General features: G+C 34.6%; 1 long non-coding RNA gene and 1 other non-coding gene across 2 annotated transcripts; both read right to left on the minus strand.

Annotated features, from left to right (window-relative positions):
- Positions 1-7,703: 7,703 nt before the first annotated feature.
- Positions 7,704-19,445, minus strand: LOC143678920 (uncharacterized). The gene is made up of 3 exons (XR_013173477.1): positions 19,362-19,445; positions 8,565-8,691; positions 7,704-7,814 (listed from the first exon to the last, which is right to left on the minus strand). It is a non-coding gene; the product is annotated as an uncharacterized LOC143678920 (long non-coding RNA).
- LOC143681873 (U6 spliceosomal RNA) lies at positions 18,505-18,606 on the minus strand. The gene has a single exon (XR_013174925.1). It is a non-coding gene; the product is annotated as a U6 spliceosomal RNA (small nuclear RNA).
- Positions 19,446-19,908: the final 463 nt, after the last annotated feature.

The following is a 19,908-nucleotide window of genomic DNA, read 5'->3' on the forward strand; positions in this document are numbered from 1 at the left end:
TCTCTTAGACTCAGTCTTTGCATTTCAAAGAGAAGATTTCCTTAGAATGAACTGAAGTTTGTTATATTCATAACCTATTCAAGCATCATCGAAATGTTTTAATAAGGATAAAATGATTCTTCCAAATCTGTCCCTGCCTTTTAACAACATTGATTCTTGATCCACACTTTTGTCCTCCTCAGAATCAATCAATACAAGTGTCACTTACATGTTAAGGATTTCCTTGAGACTCCTAATTTTATTAGCTTTTTATTTAAAAATCATGCAGTTTTCTGTGATTAAGCTGATAATGTTTGCATTTACAATTTTACCTCCACAAGTCTCTAAGCTTTTAGCTTTCTTCAAATGTTGTCTCTTTCCTGAAACCATCACTAATTCCCTTATCCCAGCCTATGTGTATGTGTATGGGCTTTCTGGTCTGAAGTAGAACTTCACAACAGCAATTTCACTATGATCTGCCCCACTCTTACTCATGGGAACCATCATAAGCCTTCCTAAGAAGTCCTTAAGGTGCACAAGTTTTCCCAAAAGGCTTAAAGGAGGGTTGATAAAAGGCCCAGAGAGGTGCTAACACTGGTACACAGTAAGAGGCAGCAGCAGTCTGAGTGAACTTACATTAGAATATGTGACAGACGTTCACTTATGTTTTACCTTACATTCTGGTTCCAGGTCTATCTTACTCCTCAGGAATGTATTTCCTGGGTTCTGCAGACTGTATTGCACATTCAATGTGAGATATTAGGATGTAAGCAAAGACTCAGTTTAGCCCAGAGAACATATAAAAGCTTCTGTAAAGATTCTGTGCTTTCATAGCATTTACCTTCTCATGTTCTGTTCTCTCTTGAAACAACTGAAAATGTACTTTTGTCAGATGATACCGTGGCATTAAGGATCCTAATATTTGCCCTGGCATTAAGGATCTTAATATGTGCCCTGACATTAAGGATCCTAATATTTGCCTTGCTGTTATCTGGCACATATGTTAAGTGGCATATGACCCTACAGATTACCCTTTCCTTTTATCTCTTGTTTTGTCTTTTAGAAGGAGTCAATTTTCTCCCTCTTAGAAAATATTTTTTATTACTTTTTGATCCCTCTGTCAGATTATCTTCCTATGTTGACTTATTTTTTTCTGCTCTAGGGTTCCATTCATGATACGTGTCTGATGATGCATATTTGTTTGTAATATTTTTATCCATATCCTTGTGTCTGCTACTACTGATATATAGATGACTTCTAATATGTATTTCCAAACCAGCTTGGGTTGCAGACCTTACAGCAAGATGCCCATTAGACAATTTCACTTGAAAATTTCCTGGGAATTTTTACTTGATATATCCTAAACTAAAGTCCTTATTCGATTTGCCAAACCTGCTTTAATTTCCTTATTGCTTATCCTGATTGATGAACCCTCCTTCAATCAGGTAATCCAAGATAGAAACCTGGAATTAAGTCTAAACTCTTCTTCATCATTCACTTAAAATCAATTGCCAAATCCCATCAACTTTTATCTCTTTAACTTCTTTTCTGCTTCCCTAATAGTTGCGTGTCTTGATCTTTACATAGTCTCTCACTACTATCCTTCCTTCTTGACTGACAAAACATGTCTAATTTTTTTTACTACCATGCTTAAACTGTTCCATGTTTATGTATCCAAACTAATCTCACTCCACTCACCCTTGTGAACTATTAAGTGCTTTTAAAAGGGCAAATGCCACTTATCAGGTTCCTTTTCATAATTTTCCATAGAATCTACCACTCACACAACTAGAAAACTTCTGTTGAGTTTTCAAGACCACAAATAGATATTTTCCTTTCTCTTAAGCCTTCTTGTAAGGAATGTTATGCTTTCTATTTCTATCATCACTTTTTACCAAGTCTATGCCTCTATCACTGCGCAGATTATACCATATTAGTTTGATTTCATATCACTTTCCCTTACTGGTTTTTGAGCCACTTGAGGGCTGAGATTATTTCATTTCACCCTTGTGTTTCCCATTCTAATCACATACCCTTATATTTAGAGAGACAAAAGAGAAAAAACATTTAATAGATGAAATCAAGAATAATTTAGAATGAAGTGATTAAAAATAGAACATACTCATTTTCACATATATATTTTATTTGTCCAGATATTTAAAAGATCAACTTAGTAACCACCATGTTAACTTTATTTGAAAGAAGGAAAAGAGATGTTTAAACACTAAATTTATGTTTACCAATTACCCTTTCTAGTTTACAAGGAAAACATGGGATATTTCTCTAGCAACTTCTACTTTGTTACTGTTTAGACTAAATAATGGCTTGCAAAAGAGATCAGGTCCTTATCAAAGCAATCTGTAAATGATACTTTATTACTAAAGTTGCCACATTTGTCTGATTTGGAAAAGGGGTCTTTCTTGGTGTAGTAAATTGAAAAATTTTGAGACAGGAAGATTGCCCTACATTATTAGTTGGACTGAATGCAATCACATCCATCCTTAGAAGAGAAAGTCAGAAAGGAATTTGACACAGAGAAGGTGATATGAAGTCAGAGGCAGAGACTGAGGGATGCTACCACTAGCCAAGAAAAGTCAGAAGTCATCAAAGCTGGGAGAAGCAACAGCCAGATTCTCCCTTGAGCCTACAAAGGGAGTGCTGTTTCACAAATACCTTGATTTTGACCCAATCATACTGATTTTGGACTTAAGGCCTCCAGAACTGTGAAAAAATATTTTTGTTGTTGTTTTTAAGCCACCTAGTATAGGGTAATTTATTACACAGCCAATGGAAAATAATACACTTACTAACATCTTATGAATACTGGCTGCTTGTCAATGCAAACATTCAATGGAGTGAGTCATACTAACTGAGTAAAAAGAGCTGGAAAATAAAGAAATTAAGGAGCAATGGTCCAAGGGATATGGTTTGTGTCTGAGAAAGTAGTTTGGTTATGTTATTAAATACACAGTGATTTCCACATAGCTAAAAAAAAATACGTTCCAGGTTTTTCATACTGATATTATGAATACATAGTCAATTATCATTTTTTAAAAACAGAAGTACAATAAAGTAGTTGAAGTGAGTCAATAATTATTAGTACACTTTTAAAATGTGCTAAAATTGTTGTTATATCCCTAATCAATATGAGAACTTAGGTTCTCTAAGATTTTCTTAAAATAAACGAAAACCATGGATGAAGTTGCTATAAAGGGACATGTATAAATGCATATGAGACAGAAATTATAGTGCTTAGCAAACCCTGAGTCTGGGATCAGAATCCCACAGCTTACATCCTGGTTCTATGATGTATCTACTGGGTGACCTTGGGGTATTTGTTTCACCTGTCTGTACTTTGGTTTATTCAGTTTATGAACCGGAGATAAAAATAGACTTCACTGGGTTGCTGTGAGAATTAAATAAGATAATATTTGCATAACAGTTAGAACTATGCCATGCATTTATTTCTATAAAATAATTTGTTAATAAATAAACAAGGACTGAATTTATTCATTATCATAGCTGGCATGAAATATATTTATTACTTCTGAGACAGTGATTTTAAGCAGTTCTATCAGTTTTTAAAAAAGCGTTTTAGAAAACTAAAAGAAAAATTACTGCTATCATATTAATGGTACCTGTTTTATATGACATAGACTCCATTTTTACGAATGTTAAAATAGAAAAAACAAAACTTAAAAGAGGAAATAGTTTTCAGGACATGCTCACTCTGGGTATTATTGGAGAACTACAGATGAATTATGAATCTTGGGCTCTCCTTTCTTTAGAGTTCCTGTAGATAAACTTTACCTTTGACATATTTTTATTTTGAAAAGGTTTTAGTGTAGCTGAAAAGACTACAGCCTTCTTTTGTGTGAATCTATAGTAATCACATTTTTATTGGAATCTTCTGAATAGACAGCTGAATTTTTAAAGCCTTGATTTTACTGACTCATTTTTCTGAGTGGCATTTTTCTCTAAAATTTAGTTATACTTTCTTATAATTCCTGTATTCAATGTTATTAGCATAAAATTTAAGGAATATAATTTACTGTAGAAAGTGAGTTCACTTAATGAATCATTCCCTTTTTAATTTTTTATTCCATCTCACCCATCAGCATGTGACAATAGACATTATGATTTCAGCAACTGCGATATTGGCAAACCTAAATGCGACTTTATTACTAAAGTTGCCAAATGTGTCTGATCGTGTCCAGGAAGCCTTGCCAATGTGAAGCAGTATTAATTTTTAAATGTCTGAGATAAAGTCTTTATGAGAAATGGAAAATCATTGTGTTCAGCAATGTTACAATAAAAAAAGTTCACTCTTCCAACATCAAAGTGTCTGATTCAAAAGTGAAAATTAAAATTTCCAGCAATGTTAAACAAATGTATTTATTGTTACTAGGACATGCATTTGCATTCCCAAATTTCATAACGTTCATTTGTCAGGAATGTCCTCTCCCTCCTAATTTATTAAGATCCTACTCACAGGTTAAAGCTCAGCCAACAGCCCTCATTGCTATCAGCATTCCACAACTACTTTTGCCCAAAGAGAACTCTATTAACCCACTTTCATACAGTAAATTGTATTCCTTAAAATTTGAATCATTTTGAATGTGAAATAATAGAAATTTTTAAGTTGGGAGAGACCTTAAAGCATATTAAGATCAAACACTTAATTTAATAGAGAAGGAACCCAGGTAGTGGGTGAGGTAAGTGGGTTCTGCATTGCACCAGAAGCCACTCATAAAATGCTTAGTGCAGCAAAATCAGAGTTCCTGACTGCCATTTATTATTAATGCAGTGGTTTCTATGTTATATGTCCCAGAAGTAAATGCTAGGAAATCAGTTAGGTGCCATTAAAGAGATCAATGATGGGGCTAAATGGTCAGGGCTTAGCATCTTATATACTATTTTGACACAATTTGTCCAAAGTACAGGGATCGCTTTAATTTCTTTCATTTATATGGATTTCAGTTGGAGGAATAGCTTTTATTGCTTAAAAAAGAACAACAACAACAAAAAAAACAGACAAAAATTACATTAACTATTTTTTTCAGCATTAGTAGATAGGAAGTAAAGAATGTATGTTCTCCATCATAAGATTTATTTTACTGCCCTCGAAGGCAGTAACAAAGCCTTATATCACACACCCCTAGCTTATCCTCCAGTGTCTAGAATGTTATATATTCAGTATAATTTCTGATATTGATGATGACAAGCGTAATGAAGCCAGATAAAGTATATACAGTATGTAATATTTTGTATATGTAAAGCATTTCAAATAATTGACATCAACATTAATTATTGAAATTGATATATCATGTAACAAAACCAGTAACAGAGGCATAACCTTGACAATATTAATGACAGTTCGGTATCACTTAAGTAAATAATTTTGTTGAACTTTAATTTATATCTCTAAAAATTAAATATAAAATTAATGGTAATGTGTGGGCATTGAAATAACATACAGTCAAATTTGCAGTGAGGCTGGGGTGGTTTGAAATGATGTATGTACCCTAGAAAAGCCATGTTTTAATCCTAATCCTATTTTGTAAAGGCAGCCATTTCTTCTAATCCCTATTCAATGCTATATGTTTTGAGATTGAAATTAGATCATCCCCGTGGAGATGTGATTTAATCAAAAGTGGTTGTTAAACTGGATTAGGGGATGACATGTCTACATCCAATTGGGTGGGTCTTGATTAGTTTCTTAAGTCCTATAATAAAGGGAACATTTTGGAGAATGAAAGATTTAGAGAGAACAGAGCAGAATGACATAGCCATGAGAAGCAGAGTCCACCAGCTCACGACCTTTGGAGATGAAGGAAAAAAACGCCTCCCGGGGAGCTTCATGAATCAGGAAGTCAGGAGAAGAAGCTAGCAGATGATGCCGTGTTCGCCATGTCCCCTTCCAGATGAGAGAGCAACTCTGACGGTGTTTGCCATGTGCCCTTCCACTTGAAAGAGAAACCCTGAACTTCATAGGCCTTCTTGAACCAAGGTATCTTTCTCTGGATGCCTTAGATTGGACATGTCTATAGACTTGTTTTAACTGAGACAATTTCTCAGCCTTAGAACTGTAAACTAGCAACTCATTAAATTGCCCCCCCCCTTTTTTTTTTTTTTACATGGGCAGGCACCGGGAATCGAACCCGGGTCCTCGGGCATGGCAGGCAAGCACTCTTACCTGCTGAGCCACCGTGGCCCACCCTAAATTGTCCCTTTTAAAAGCCATTCCATTTCTGATATATTGCATTCTGGCAGCTAGAAAATTAGAACAGAGGCCTTTTGAAAATTTGCAATTGAAATATTTGTCATCTGAGAATGTGTTATTGCAAAAATTCTAAGACATACAATAATTTAAAACCAGACAGAATTGTATTTTTTTCTTCTATAGTCATTCAGAAGTAGGTAGTGCAGAGCTAACATATATCTCTTATCTCTGGGTCTATGACTCTTCGAGGTCCTGCCACGTTTGTGTATCTCAGCAAGTGAAGAAGGCATGAATGCACATGGAGCATGTACCTGTGTGCCCATAAAGAGCACTCAGGGCCAGCTTTGAGGACATGCCACTTAGGCAGTCACCAACAGCCCAGCACTTAAAAGAGCTTGATTTAATGCTCTACTGTCACTGTCTTAAAATTCTTAATAATTTTTGAACAAGTAGCCCCATATTTTCATTTTCCATTGAGCTCTGAAAATTATATAACTGTTCTCTATTGTTTTATTCCCAGAATTTAGCAGTGTGATAGCGTATGATAAGTGGTTGGTATTTTGTTGTTATTGAATAAATTAATATATGATTTAATAACTGACTCAGTAGGAAAAATAACCTAAATCTTTCAAATTTTATGTAGCCTTATCTCATTGAAGTAGTTTGTAAAATGAACTTGGACAAATCTAGCACCATCTAATATTAGATAAATATTCCAAAAGAACAGAAAATATTTGTAAAACCCTTGACTCACAATAGGCAATAACAGATAAGTAGTACTCTTCTGGACTTCTATTTTCACAAAGACAAATCATATTTGGTCAAATTATATGTTCCACAGGTGCAAAAACCTTATGCCCTTAATCACAGAGGATTGTACCAGGTCACTACTTACATTTAAATTACTCTTAATTCAGACACAACCACCTTAACTGAGAGCAGTACATTTTTTAAAAGAGTGTTAGAACAGTTACATGTTGCTAAGTGCCCAAATGATTGACTATTTCTTGTGCAAGAGACAGAAACACAAAAATTACAGCAATATGGAGTCATTTACTTTACAGCAAAACAAGCTCATGTGCCAAAATAATAACTACAGGCTGTTTACTATTACAACAGCATAAAGTAATTGATGGCCATTATGATTACTTGGTATACTTGTATAAGACATTTAGAAAAAGCTCTATCAGAAGCAAAACAGTTTCAGGCCATAAAGGCGTTATGAAGTTTGTGATTCTGGAAAATATTATTATAAATTAAAAAAAAAATTACTCCCTGATGAATTACTGAATAAATGAAGCATTTCTATATTTTTGAATTGTAAATTTTGTTCTCACTATTATAAAAACACATTACCATAGTTAGATATTAATTAGAGGATACATTACGGAAAAAGTAATGCATGGAAAGCGTACTGCTTGTGTTAGTTAGAATGAAGCCTGAACAAATATAAAGAGACCTAAAATGGAATGACTAAAGACAGAGATAGATTTATTTCTTTCTCATTTAACATGCAGGATGGGATGGGTTTTTAGGATCTGCTCAGAAGTCTGTCGTTTCAGTAATAGTGAGGGGCTCTTCCATCCTTGCCCATGATTTTCAGGGTTGCTTCCTTCATGGTCATTCACAAAGAAGAAAGAAAAAGTGTAAGTTTAAGGCAAATTTCTTGTAACCAAATGAGATGGGCATTGCTGATATCATTTTACCGGAGCTGGCCAAACTGTGAGGTTAAAGGCACAGTTCTCAAAAATGCCATGTCAGTCCAAGACTTCGGGTCCTAACTGCAAGGAGTTAGGATCCAAGAGCAAGGTCAGAGGTAAGAGGCCACATAAGACCACCCTAACTTCTGACAACAACAGCGAGTTTCAGGGTTTTCCAAAACCAAGTTAGTTTTGGTAATTTGCAGAAAGCCTTACAGAACTCACTGAAAGCTGTTATCGTCAAAGGTATATTTAGGAAAGGATACAAATTTGAGATAGTCAGAGGAAGAAATGCACAGGGTGGTGTCTAGGAGGATCCCAAACCAAGGCTCCTGCTATCCTAGGGCGCGTTACCTTCTCTGTATCAATGTATGACAGTACGCATGGAGTGCTGCCAATCCAGGAAGTTCACCTGAGATTTGAAGTCCAGTGCTTTGCTTGGAGCTTTATTATGTAGGCATCATTGATTAATTAACTGTCCATGTGGCTGAACTCAATTTTCAGCCACTCTCTCCCCACAGTTTGCACTGATATCATGTATCTCAAGAGGCCTAACTTGAATCACATTTTTCGCATAAGCTATTAGATGTGATGAGTGGGATGGGTCCACCATGACTAACAAAGACACTCATTTTCGAAATTTTTAAAGGTTTAGAAATTACCTCACAGGTGCTGGGGATAAAGGCCAGGCCTCTCTTTTGCTTGGATGAATCCAAATTCTAACTTGGCAGATTTACATTCACATTTCATTGGTGAGGATTTAGATATATAGCACATAGCTCCACCTACCTACAAGTGAGATAAAGAAATATAATCTTGCTGGGTATTTTACATAGGAAAAATGAGAATATGGATTTGAGAGGAGAAAGACGAAGTACTAACCCATTGATTTTTTAATTGTTGTTAAGCAATACTTCCTAGGACATCTTACTTAAGAGTGTACATTTTTGTTGGCAAATGTTTTTTTTTTTTTATGAAACATCTGGTAATATACTGAATATCCTATAAATTCATGATTTTTAAACTAAACCTTTTGTTTAGAACATATTTAGATTCACAAAAGATTGGACAGAGGCTTCCTACATGCTTCACTTTCAACTTCAACTTTCAACTAATATGACACATTTGTTATAATTAATGATTATTAGAATATTATTATTGACTAACATCTTACTTTATTCAGATTTCTTTAGTTTTTAACCCAGTGTGCTTTGTTCAGTGCCAACATCTAGGAAATAATGACTTCTTTATATTACTCTTTTATCCTTGCTCTGTCAACTAAGAGGGATGAGAGCGGCAAGGAACAAACCTGGCACCCAGGTTTTGGTTTATAATTGCATTATAATCAAAGTAACTAGGTGCCCTTGGGGGTGTGGATGATTCCAGAACTGGGGTAGGTGATATACAAGTTGGTCCTACAGTTTTGTGCAGTGACAGAAAATGAAGAGGGGCTTACAAAACAAGTAAAAATCACCATTATGGGTGTAAAAGGGAAATAGGAACCAACAGAAAACTTTGAGCATAAAATAAAATAATATTGGGTTATAACCAAAATGCAAAATAAATACCCACAATTACAAACTGAAATAAATACATAATTGAATGTAATGAATGGATAAAAAGAGACGTATCTCTTGTGCAGAAGAATTTGAATTAATTTTCGTAGCTCTTCAACCGTCGAAGGAGGTAGAACATAACTCCCCATTCCATAAGCATGAAGAACATACCCCCAAAGAAGAAAGTACGGAAAGGGGGAAAAAGAGTAATTTTGCAAAGAAGAACCTGACAAACACTACCTTAGCCAGGTGAACAAGGTCAGCATCCACATAATAATTCATGTGGATAGTATACACTCCTGATAAGATATGAAGAAAATGGCACCCTGTGGTCTTCTTCCCCGGAACACATAGGACTCATCTAATTGTGAAAAGAATGTGTTTTGCTGTAATGGATAGAATATTCTGTATATATTTATCAATTAGGTCAAACTGATTGACCATTCATGTCATCTGCATCTTTACTAATTTCCTGCTGGCCTGATGCATCAGTGACTGAGAAAGTGGTATAGAAGCCTCCATCTACATATATATAACAGTGGAACTGTGTGTTTCTCCTTACAGCTTTATCAGCTTTTGCTTCACATATTTTGGGCCTCTGTTGATAGGTATGTCAAAGATACATGTCTTCTTGGAAAACTCACCCCATTATTTGTCCCTAATAATTTCCTTTGTTCTGAATTCTGCTTCATTTGAAATAGTATAGCTACTCCAGGTATTTTTTTTATTACTGTTTTCATGAAATACCTTTCTCCAAACCTTTACTTGAAAACTACCTGATTTCTTACATTTAAAGTTTGCTTCATATCGGCAATGTATAGTTGAGTCTTAGGTTTATTTTTGTTTGTTTTGTTTTGCATAATACATTCTGACAGTCTCTGACTTTAATTGATGTACTTAGACATCTCACATTTACATTTGTTATTGATATAGTGAGATAAATATCTATCATATTTGTAACTGCTTTCTATTCATTGCATTTGTTCTTTGTCTCTGTTTTTAAAATTTTTCCCACATTTGTATAATTCTGTTTTATCTCCTCTCAAAAATATATCAATTATATTTAAAAAAGTAATTTGTAGTGGTTGCAGTGATATTCATAACTATCCATAATTTCATTTTAGTGGAGACACCTTATAACAGAGTATAGCAATTATCTTCCTCCACATATCTTATGATATTGTTGTCATTTATTTCAATTATCTATATGCTGTAATCGTACATCATTTTGTACTACTATTTCTTTGAACAAAGAGTTATTTTTTACATCAATTTAGAATAAGAAAAATATGTGATTTTTCCCCTTCATTTATCCCTTCTCCAATGTCCTTCCTTTCTTTATATATGTTAGTATCTGATCTATATTATTTTCCTTCTCCATGAAGAACTTCTTTTAACACTTCCTACAGCAAGGTTTGCTGATGAGTAATTCCCTGGTTCAGTTTTCCTGAGAATGCATGTTTATTATTCTAGACCTTTCAAATGATAATTTAATTGTATGTAAAATAGTGAGTTTTTTTATTTTTTATGTTTCCTTTGGAGACTAAACATTTCATTGTACTCTTCTTCTTGCTTGCATGGTTGCTAACAAGAAGTCTGATGTAATACTTATTCTGGTTCCTCCATAGTGAATATGGTTTCCCAGGTGACTTGACTGCTTTCAAAGTTTTCATTCTGAAGTTGATTTTCTGCTATTTCTATTATATGCCTAGGTATTGAGTTTTTGGGATTTATGCTGATTCATAGTCACTGAGTTTCCTGGGCTGGGGTTTGGTATTTCTCATTAACTTTAAAAAAAAAAAAAAACAAAAAACACTTTTATTCACACACCATACAATCCCACTTAAGTGTAAAATCAGTAAAATCAGGGGTTCTTAGTATAATACCATAGTTATGCATTCACTGCCATAGTCAATATAGCAACATTATCATTTCCTGTGAAAAGAAAAATCCCAGAACTCTTTTATCCCACTATCATTGACATTTAGCTTCGGTAGAGTACGTTGTAACAATGAATGGAAGAATGTTACAATGTTACTGTTAACTGTAGACTTTAATTTGCATTAATTGCATTTTTCCATGTACCACTCTATTATTAACACCTTTTAATATTAATGTTCATTTGTTCTAGTTCATGTAAGAACTTTTTTATATTTTTACAATTAACCATCATCAACTCTAGTTTCATCTAAGTTATACATTTCCAGTTTTTATTCTTTATCTTTCCTTCTGATGGATAAAGACACAACCCTAGCCTTCCTCTTACAAACATACTGAAATTCTGTTTAGATACTTAAAGTACTGTGTGACCATCACACAGTATTGTGCTATCCATTTTTGAATCTTTACAATTAATATTATTAAACATTTTGTATTCCTCAAGAATCAGTTGCCCAATCTCTACCCTCTTTCCATCTCCTAATAAACTTTTCTTTCAAATTTAACACCCAGATTTTTCTCATTTTAGTTAGTCATATTAGTGAGAACATGTGGTATTTGTCCTTTTATTTGTAGATTATTTTGCTCAATGTAATGCCCTCAAGGTTCATCCATGTCATTGTTTGAATCATGACTTCACTCCTTCTTACAGCTGCATTATATCCATCATATGTATAACTACAGTTTCTTTACTCACTCATCAATTGTTGGACATCTGGGCTGTTTTCGTATATTGGAAATTGTGACTAAAGCTGCTATAAACATTGGTTTGCAAAAATCTGTTTGTGTCCCTGCTTTTTCTGAGTATACACCCAGCAACAGGATTGCCTAATCACATGGCAATTTTATACTTAGTTTCCTGAAGAACTGCTAAACTGCCTTCCAAAGTGGTTGCACCATTCTACATTCCCATGAACAGTGAATAAGTTGATGTATTTCTCCATATCCTCTCCAGTACTTTTAGTTTTCTGTTTGTTTTTTTTATAATGGCCATTCTAGTAGGTGTGAAATTGTATTTTATTATGCTTTTGATATGCATTTCTGTCATATAGTTGAGCATTTTTTCATATTGTTTTTTAGCCATTTATATTTCTGCTTTGGTAACATGTCTATCCATTTCTTTTGCCTATTTTTAAATGGAGTAGGCTTGTCTTTTTGTTATTGAATTGTATTATTTCTTTATATATATACTAGATATGACATGCTCTTCGGTTTTGTGGTTTCCATATATTTTCTACCATTGAGTAGGCTGAATTTTTATTTTCTTGACAAAGTCCTTTGACATTTAAAAGTATTCAATTTTGAGAAGATCCCACTCATCTATTTCTTCTTTCACTGCTTGTGCCCAGGGTTTAAGGTCTAGAAAACCACCTCAAGTTCTTTAAGATATATTCCTACATTTTCTTTTAAGAATTTTATGGTCTTAGTTTAATGTTTAAGTTTTTGATCCATTTTTGAATTCATTTTTTGTATACTTGAGATAGGGTTCCTCTTTCATTTCTTGGATATAGATATTCATTCTTGAAGCACTGTTAGATGAAGAGGCTGTTGTGTCCCAGCTAGGTAAACCTGGCTGCCTTGTCAAAAAAACATTTGAACATATGAAGGGGCCTATTTAAAAACTATCAGTTTGTTTCTATTGGTCAGGATATATGTATTTATGCCAGTACCACATTTTTTAATGCAATTTCATTGATATATATTCACATGCTATATAATCATACAAAGTGTACAAACAATGGTTCACAGAATCATCATATAGTTTTACATTTACTTTTGGAACATTTTCATTACTCCAAAAAATAAACAGATATAAAAAGAAACACCCAGAACATCTCATACCCTTTATTTTGCCTATTACTGTTTGTTCTTATTTTTTTTAACATTTTTTACTAAGAAACATAACATATATACAATAAAGCAATAAATTTTAAAGTACATTGTAACAAGTAGTTATAGAACAGATTTTAGATTTTGGTATGGGTTGCATTTTCACTATTGCAGGTTTTTCTTACTAGCTGCTCCAGGACACTGGAGACTAAAAGAAATATCAATATAATGATTCAGCAGTCATACTCATTTTTAAAACCTATCTTTCTGTTATAACTTTTCCTTTTCCTTTGATCCTCCTTCTAATCTTTAGGTGTATTTGGTCTATGCCCATTCTAACTTCATCATTTTGGAAAGGGATGTCATTAATATGGTGTGTTGGTTTGAAAGGATTTGTGTACCTAGAAAAGCCATGCTTAATTCTAATCCAATCTTGCAGAGGCAGCCATTTCTTTAAACCCTATTTGGCACTGTATGTTGGGAATTTGATTAGGTTATCTTCATGGAGATATGGTGCCACACGTTTCAGCTGGGTCTTGATTGGCTTACTGAAATTCTTTAAAAGAGAAAGCATTTTGGAGAGAGCCCCTTTTTAGAGCCACAGCAGAGTCCACTAGCCAACAACCTTTGGAGATAAAGAAGGAGAACACCCCTTGGGGAGCTTCATGGAGCAGGAGGCTAGAGATGAAGCTAGTACATGTTGCCATGTTCACCAAGTGCCTTTCCAGTTGAGAGAGAAACCCTGAAATTCATTGGCCTTTCTTGAGTGAAAGTAACTTCTTGTCGGCACCTTAATTTGTACATTTTTATAGACTTTAATTGGGGCATTTTCTCAGCCTTAGAACAGTAAACTAACAACTTACTAAATTCCCTTTTTTCAAAAGCCATCCATTTCTGGTATATTGCATTCCAGCAGCTAGCAAACTAGAACATATGGGATGGGCGATAGAACTCATTAATATCTTGGAGAGACTGGCCTGTCTGCATTTCAGGACTTATCTGGCTTAGGAATGATCTTGGGATTGTAGGTTTCTGGAAAGTAAATCGTGCATTGAACAGTTGTATAATCTCAGCTTTAGCTCTAGGTGTTCTTTAAGGTTCATGGGAATTGATCCTCATTGGTGTTTTACAAACTATGGCAATAAGGAATATCTAGACGAAGCCTGCATAAGCTTAGACCTCAGGATAGTCACGTGCCTCTATTTTAACTCTTTTAGACATTGATACCTTATTTTGATACATTTCTTTTCCCCTTTTTGGCCAGGAAGGTATTCAATCACATGGTGCCAGAACCAGACTCATCCCTGCATGTCATATCCCACATGGGGGGGATGCTAACGACTTTCCATGTAGAATTTGTAGAATTGGGCTTAAAGAGCGAGACCGCATCTGAACAACAAAAGAAGTTTTCCAGAAATAACCGTTAGTCATAACTAGAGGTAGGCTTAGCTTCTCTCTTACAGAAATAAGCTTCATAAGAGTAAGCCTCAAGATCAAGGGCTTGGTGTATTGACTTGGGAGTCTCTAGTGTTTGAAACAGTGTCGTGGGTTTCCTTGGTAGAAGAGTTTAATTTTTTCATATTTTTTATTCAGTATCTCAAGTGGTTTTGCCAATACTTTTTAATTATTTACTCAAGATACTCTGGGACATATCTGGATATTGCCTTCATCTATACAGAATTGCAAGCCCTCATTCCCATTCTGGGCTCCATGTGTTTGGGTTGTTTAAATGAGCTATCCAGATAGGTTGAGTTAGATTATGTGTTACAGAAAATTTCTAATTCACTGTGTGTATAATTTAAGGATACTCTTTCATTCTTAGGGCTACTGATATCCAGTTTCCCATGCCCATCTATTGAAAAGACTATTTTGTCCAAGTTCAGTGGATTTGGGGACTATATTGATGATCAGTTGACCATAGTTTTGGTAGTCTATTTCCACACTCTTGATTCAATTCCATTAGTCAATACTTCTGTCTTTGTGCCAGTACCACGCAATTTTGACAACTGTGGTTTTAACATAAGCTTTAAATCAGGCAGTGATAGTTCTCCCACTTTGTCCTCTTTCAGGATATTTTTAGGTGATATATTTTGTTTCCAAATAAATTTGATAACTAACTTTCCCAGTCTTCAAAGTAGGTTCTTGGAATTTTGATTGGTATTGCATGGAATCTGTAGATCAATTTGGTTAGAATTGACATCTTAATTGTATTTCCTTCCTATTTATGAGCAGGGAATGTTTTTCCACCTATTTATATCTTCTTTGATTTTTTTTTTTAGCAATTTTTGTAGTTTTCTGTGTTCAGGTCCTTGACATTCCTTTTTAAGTTTGTTCCTATATACATGATTCATTTAGTTGCTATTTTTTTTAACATAGGCAGACACTGGGAATCGAACCCGGGTCTCCGGTATGGCAGGTGAGAACTCTGCCTGCTGAGCCACCATGGCCCTCCCTTAGTTGGTATTTTGAATGGAGTTTTTCCATAATTTTCTCCTTGGTTAGGTCATTACCTGAGTATAGACACATTACTAATTTTTGCACGTTAATCTTGTATCTCACTAATTCACTGAATTTGTTTAATTCAAGAAGCTTTATCATAGATTTCTCAGGATTTTCCAAGTATATTATCATGTCATCTGCAAATAATGAAAGTTTTAATTTTTCCTTCCTGATTTGGATGTTTTTTATTTCTTCATTCTGCTTGATTGTTCCAGCTAGAACTTCTAGTACTATGTTGAATAATAGTGGTTACAGAAGGCATCTTTGTCTCATTTCCAATCTTAGGGGAAGGCTTTCTTTCTCTCACCATTGAGTATGATGTTGGCTATGTTTTTTTTCATATATCCTAAACTGTTGATGTGTTCTTATGAGAAAAGGATGTTACATTTTGCTGAATGATTTTTCAGCATCGCTCAATATGATCATGTGATTTTTTTGCCTTTCTACTTGTTAATGTGTTGTATTACATTGATTGATTTTCTTGTGTTCAACCATCCTAGCATTCCTGGTATAAACCACACTTAGTTATGGTATATAATTCTTTTAATGTGACATTGAATTCAATTTCCTGGCATTTTGTTGAGAATTTCTGCTTCTGTATGCATTAGGGAGATTGACCTGTAAGTTACATTTCTTGTTGCACCTTTTCCCGTTATTGGTATTAGGATGATGCTAGCTTCACAAAATAAGTTCAGTAGGTTTCCTTTTTACTCAATTTTTTGGAAGAATTTGAAGAGACTTGGTGTTAGTTCTTTTTGAATGTTTGTAAAATTCTCCTGTGTAGCCATCGGGCCCTGGGCTTTTCTTTGTGGAAAGATTTTTGATGACTTATTGAATCCTATACTTGTGATTGGTTTATTGTGATCTATTTTTTCTCAAGTCAGTGTAAGTTGTTCATGTGTTCCTGGGAATTTGTTCATTTAATCTAAGTTGACTAGTTTGTTGACTAGTTTGTTGGCTCATACCATACTCTTATGATTTTTATATTTCTTCAGGTTTCATGGTAATGACCCACTTAACATTTTTAATTTTGTTTATTTCATCCACCTTTGTCAGCCTTACCTGGAGTCCATCAATTTTATTGCTTTTCTCAAATAATCAACTTTTGGTTTTGTTCATTCTCTCTGTTGTTTTTCATTGTTATTGTTGTTGTTGTTGTTCTCCAATTCATTTTTATTTCTTCTTTAATCATTGTTATTTCTATTCTTCTATTTTCTTTGGGGTTAATTTGTTGTTTTTTCTCTAGTTCTTCCAGATGAGCTATTAAGTCCTCTATTTTTGCTCTTTCTTCTAGTATTTAGGGCAATAAATTTCACTGTCAGCACTGTCTTTGCCACATCCCATAGGTCTGATAAATTGTGTTTTCTTTTTTGTTCATTTCTAGATATTTACCAATTTCTCTTGCAATTTCTTCTTTGAAATGTGTTATGTTGTTTCCAAATATTTATGGAAGTTCTGGTTGTTTGGTGATTATTTAATTTCATCTTCATTCCACTATGGTCTGAGCTTGTGCTTTGAATAATTTCAAACTTTTTAAATTTATTGAGACCTGTTTTGTGCCTCAGCATGTGATCTATCCTGGAGAACATTCCATGAGCACTAGAGAAGAATGTGTATCCTGGTGTTTTGGGGTATAACAATTTATGTATTTCTGTTAGGTCTATTTCATTTATCAAATTGTTAAATTCACTGTTTCCCTCTTGATCTTCTGTCTGGAAGTTCTATCCATACAGGAGAGTGGCATATTGAACTCTCCCACATTATTGTTGAAATATCTAGTGCTCCCTTCTATTGTGCCAATGTTTGCCTCATGTACTTCGGAGCTCTTTGATAGAGCGAATAAGTATTCATGATTGTTATTTCTTTTTGGTGAATTGTCCCTTTTATTAATAAGTAGTGCCCTTCCTTGTCTTATATGACATCTTTACATTCAAAGTCTATTTTTTCTGATAGTCTATTTTGTCTGCTCCTGCTTTCTTTTGGTTATAGTAAGCATGGAACATCTGTTTCCATCCTTACACTTTCAATCTATTTGAATCCATGGGTCTAAAATGAGTCCCTTGAAACATTGTATAGATGGCTTATATTTCTTGATCCATTCTGCCAATTTATACCTTTTAATAGGTGAGTTTAGTTCATTAACATTCAAAGTTATTACTGTAAAGACATTTCTTGAATCTAAAATATTCTCTTTTATTTGTATTTGTTAGATCTGTTTTCCCCTTCTCTTTTTATTCTTAAAGTTACTGTTACTGTTACTCTTCAATTCTGTGTCCTCCTTCAAACTTCAACTATCCTGTCTTTTAATACTTTTTTAGCTGACAGAACTCACTTTAATATTTCTTGTAGGGTCAGTCTAGTCTCTTGTTGACAAATTCTCTCAGTCTTTAACTCTCAGTGAAAATTTTAATCTTTCCTTCAGTTTTGAAGGGCAGCTTGGCTGGATACAGAATTCCTTGTTAGAAGTTATTCTCTTGGGTGGGCCACAGTGGCTCAGCAGGCAAAGACGCTTGCCTACCATGCCAGAGGACCCGGGTTCGATTCCCAGTGCTTGTCCATGTAAAAAAAAAAAAAAAAGAAGTTATTCTTTTTTGGGATTTACATTATATTGTAACACTGCCCTCTTGCCTCCATGGTGCCTGTTGAGTAGTCCAAACTCAGTTTTATGTGGTTTCCCTTGAATGTGGAGAGCACTTTTCTCTTACCACTTTCAGGACTTTCTTCTTCTCTTCAAATTTTGACAGACTGATTAGTATGTGCCTTGGAGTAGGCTTATTTGAAAAATATGGAATACTTCACAAATTTGCATGTCATCCTTGAGCAGGGCTCATGCTAATCTTTTCTATATCGCTTGAATTTTAATATATGTATTGTTGAAGACAGTGCTGAAGTGAGCACTGGTCTTATTTTTTTACTCATATGTCCATATACTGGATAAAGGGAGTGCCAGCCATAGGTTTCCACAATCACATGGTTACACTATAAAAGCCATATAGTTATAAAATCACCTTCAAGAATCAAGGCTACTAGATTACAATTCAACAGTTTTAAGTGTTTTGTTCTAGCTATTCTAATATACTAAACACTAAAGAAACATACCTATATAGAAATTTAAATATTTTCTTTTAACTTCCAGAACTATCTCTCATCTCTATTTGAAACCTCTTAGCCACTGAAATTTTATTTTGTTTCATTTCTTTTCTCACTTTGGTTAAGAAGGTTTTTTCATCCCATGCTGCTGGTTTCAGGCTTATCTCCAGCAGTCATGACCCACATTGATAGGGAGATTCATGTCCACATAGGGGACATGAATCAATGAGTTTAAACGTACAGTTGGTTTAGAGACAGAGGCTGCTTTTGAGCAGCAAAAAAATGTTTTCTGGAGATGGCTTTTAGGCATAATTATAAGAAGTCTTAGCTTCAACTTTTCAAGAATATTTCATAATGGCAAGCACCAAGATTGAGGGCTCAGCCCATTGAATTGGTAGTCTCCAAAGCTTATAAGAATATCAGGAAATCCCCAAGTTAAGAAGTATAATATTTCCACATTTTTCTCCATTCCCCAAGTGGGCTTTGCATAAACTTTTTTATTCTCTGCTCAAATCACTCTGGGATATGTTGGGGCTTCACACTAACCTGTACAACTGAAAAGATGTCAGTCCCTATTCAAGGTTCCATGTAATTATGATGTATATGCTGCCAGAATGCAATAAACCAGTGTGATGGTTGGGTTCTGATGTCAACTTGGCCAAGAAATGATGCCCAGGTGTCTGGTGAGGCAAGCACTAGCTTGACCATTGCTGCAAGGATGTTTTGTGTCCAGTTGAGAAACCAGAATGTTGTTGTATTAAATCATCAGTCATTTGATAGCATCTGTGGCTGATTACATCTTTGGCCAAGGCATGTTTCCCACCAATAAGACAATCCAATCACTTGAAGTTTTCTCAGGAAGGTAAGAGACTTTTTCACTGTTTCTTCGGCCAGCAAGCCTGTCCTGTAGATTACATCCTACAATGGCTCTCTGACTCATGGAGTGAGGACTAGTATGATAGGAAAGGCCAAGTAGAATCCACTAGAACTACCCCTATCTAGCAAAATTGTGAATCAGAACCAATACCATATTCCTGGAGGGATTGCAGAGATTTGTGCCACTGTCTGCACAAAGGATTCAGGAGTGTTGATT

This window comes from Tamandua tetradactyla, chromosome 4, assembly GCF_023851605.1.
Source record: "Tamandua tetradactyla isolate mTamTet1 chromosome 4, mTamTet1.pri, whole genome shotgun sequence".
Lineage (NCBI taxonomy): Eukaryota > Metazoa > Chordata > Mammalia > Pilosa > Myrmecophagidae > Tamandua > Tamandua tetradactyla.